The sequence below is a fragment of the Jaculus jaculus genome, chromosome 1, assembly GCF_020740685.1.
Source record: "Jaculus jaculus isolate mJacJac1 chromosome 1, mJacJac1.mat.Y.cur, whole genome shotgun sequence".
Classification (NCBI taxonomy): Eukaryota; Metazoa; Chordata; class Mammalia; order Rodentia; family Dipodidae; genus Jaculus; species Jaculus jaculus.
This window is the reverse complement of record NC_059102.1, coordinates 113,664,748-113,667,851: the sequence shown is the minus strand read 5'-3', so window position 1 is coordinate 113,667,851 and position 3,104 is coordinate 113,664,748. Positions and strand designations below refer to the sequence as shown.

Sequence of the window (3,104 nt, the reverse complement as noted above, 5' to 3'; positions counted from 1 at the left end):
GAGTCTCCATATTGCTTTCCAATGTGGTTGTACTATCTTATATTCCTACCAACAGTGGATGAGTGTTCCTACTTCTCCACATCCTTGCCAACATTTATTTTCATTTGATTTTTTGATGTTTGCTATCTTTACTGGGGTAAGGTAGAATCTCATAGTTGTTTTAATTTGCATTTCCCTGATGATTAGAGATGATGAACATTTTCTTTTTTTTTTTTTTTTGTCATTCCCAGATTTATTGAAAATATTACAGAATAGCAGAAAACATTCAAACAGCTCTATGTGGTGTTTTGAAATTCATCCCCATTGTAGGCTGAGTGACCTGCAGGTTGGAGAGACTGCCAAAGTCCAAAAGGTTCAGCATTTCCTTAGTGTCAGGATCCACCTCAATGATCTCCTGATCCAAGGCTGAGACCTCAGGAACATAGTTATCTCTCCTCTCTCTCTCTTCTTCCTGTAGCTTGATGGAGATTCCTCTCAGAAGACCTCTCTGAATCCGCTTCATCAGAAGCGTGACATAGCCTGCTATCATGTTGCGAAGCTTCTTGCTGGGAATGATGGCAATCTCCTCGCACATGTGCTTGTTGTTGTGGAACTAATTGCCCAGGTCGCGTGTAGTACTTCTCGATGATGACCCCGGGCCACTTCCTTCACAGTCTTTGCCTGGGCCACTTCCTTAACGGTCTTTGTGTGCACACGGCCCATGTTGGCAGGTCCTAGGAAAAGAGCCATTTTCTTTTTTTTTTTTTAATATATGGAAATTATGAACATTTTCTTACGTGTGTGTTTGCCATTTGTATTTCTTCCTCTGTGAACAGCCTGTTCAGCTCATTGCCCCATTTTGTGAGTGGGGTGTTTCACTTAATATTGTTTAGATTTTTGAGTTCTTTGTAGATTCTAGAGATTAGGCCCCTATCAGTTGGATAACCCACAAATATTTTCTCCCACTCTGTGGGTAATCTATTGGCTTTGCTTATTGTATGCTTGTCATGCTTGTCTGTAAAGAACCTCTTCAGCTTCATGTGATCTCATTGGTTGAGTGACTGTTTAAGATCTTGAGCTACTGGGGTTTTGTTCAGGAAGTCTTTTTTCCATGCCTATGCCATGGACAGTACTTCCTAAATTTCCTTCCAGTACTATTTGAGTTTCTGGTCTTATATAGAGGTCCTTAATCCATTTGGATTTGAGTGTAGTGATTGGCAAAATGTGTGGATCAAGTTTCAGTTTCTTGCATGTGGTTATCCAGTTTTTCTAGAACCATTTGTTGAAGATGCTGCCTTTTTTCCAGCCTGTATTGTTAGGAACTTTGTTGAATATCAAGTAGCTATAGTTGCTTGACCCAAAGTTCAGGTCCTCAAGTCTGTTGCTTTGGTTTATACTTCAATTTTTATTCCACAGCAATGCTGTTTTTGTTACTATGGCTTTGTAATATAGTTTTAGATCAGGTATTGTGATGCCTCCAGAGGTAGTTCTTTTGCTGAGGATATGTTTGGATATGCAAGGCCTTCTGCCTTTCCATATGAAATTTGAGATCATTTTTTCTATATCTGTGAAGAACACTGTGGGGATTTTAATTGGAATTGCATTAAATCTGTATATTGCTTTTGGTAGGATTTTCATCTTCACAATATTAATTCTGCCTATCCAGGAGCATGGGAGGTCTTTCCATTTTCTCAAGTCCTCCTCAATTGCTTTTTTGAGTGTTTTTATGTTTTCATTGTATAGATGTTTCACTTACTTGGTTAATGTTATTCCAAGGTATTTTATTTTATTTTATTGTTGCTATTGAAAATGGGACGATTTCCCTTATTTCTTTCTTTGTATCTTTGTCATTTGCATGTAGAAAGGCTACTGATTTTTTGTGCATTGACTTTGTATCCTGCTACTTTGCTATAGGAGTTAATCACCTTTAGGAGTTTTGGGATGGAGTCTCTAGGGTCTCTTACATATACAATCATGTCATCAGCAAATAGAGCTAACTTAACTTCTTCCTTTCCAAATTGTATCCCATTTATTTACTTCTCCTGTCTTATTGCTTGAGCTAGAACTTCCAGTACTGTATTGAAAAGCAGAGGTGAGACTGGATAACCCTGTCTTGTTCCTGATCTTAATGGGAATTCCTCCAGTCTCTCTCCATTAAGTATTATTTGGGCCTTTGGAGAAGAGGGGGTGGAAAGAATGTCAGAGCCATATGTTGGGTCATGATATGCAGAGACGTTTATTGTACCAATAACTGTGGGCTAACTCCACAATGTATGACCCATATACCTCAACAAGGAGGGGTTAATTGGGAGGGGGTAGGTCACTAATGAGCCTAGCAAGGGTACAAAACTACCTGTACTTGCAGAATAGGAAACTAACCAAAAAAAAAAAAAAATCAGCTGGCCATGCTAAATGAAGACATAAAGAAATGCAAAGATGATGGCTCAGGGAAATTTTGTGGAAGAGGATGTGGAAAGAATGTCAGAGCCACATTTATCTTACCCATAACTGTGGGCTACCTCCACAATGCATGACCCATGTACCTCAATAAGGAGGGGCCAAGGGTAGGGTGTAGGCCACGGATGAGCCTAGTAATGGTTCCAAACTGACTGTATTGGCTGAATACAAAACTAATTAATAAAAAAAAATTAAAAAAGAAATAAATTCAATTAAAACCTCAAACACCTTGAAAAGGACCCTCAAACCCTCAAGGGGTATGAACCAGGAATGGACATACAGGCTTGACAGAGACAAACAACAAACCAACTCCTTCCTTTGATTCTTAGGGCTCCTCCAAAAAAGAAACTGGGACCTCAACAGTCCCCACTGGGACCCTGCTTTAAGTGTGGCACCACCAGACACTGGGCCAGAGCTTGACTCAACCCACACCCACTGCTGGGACGCTGCCCTCACTGTGGACTCTAGTGACACTGGAAGGTTGACTCTACCCCTCCCATCCCCTGGCCCCACCTCATCAAGGAAGCCCTTTCCCTTAACTTTGGCCCCCTAGGAGCTGCTCAGCAATCTTCTTGGCTTGACAGCTTCGGATTGATTGTGCTCTGGGAACTTGTCCCTCAACAAGACCCTCCACATCACAATGGAGAAGCTCAGGGTAATAATCCTGG

At 40.8% G+C, this 3,104-nt stretch overlaps 1 pseudogene; it reads right to left on the bottom strand.

Moving 5' to 3' along the window:
- Window positions 1-221: 221 nt before the first annotated feature.
- LOC101617902 lies at window positions 222-702 on the bottom strand (annotated as a pseudogene).
- Window positions 703-3,104: the final 2,402 nt, after the last annotated feature.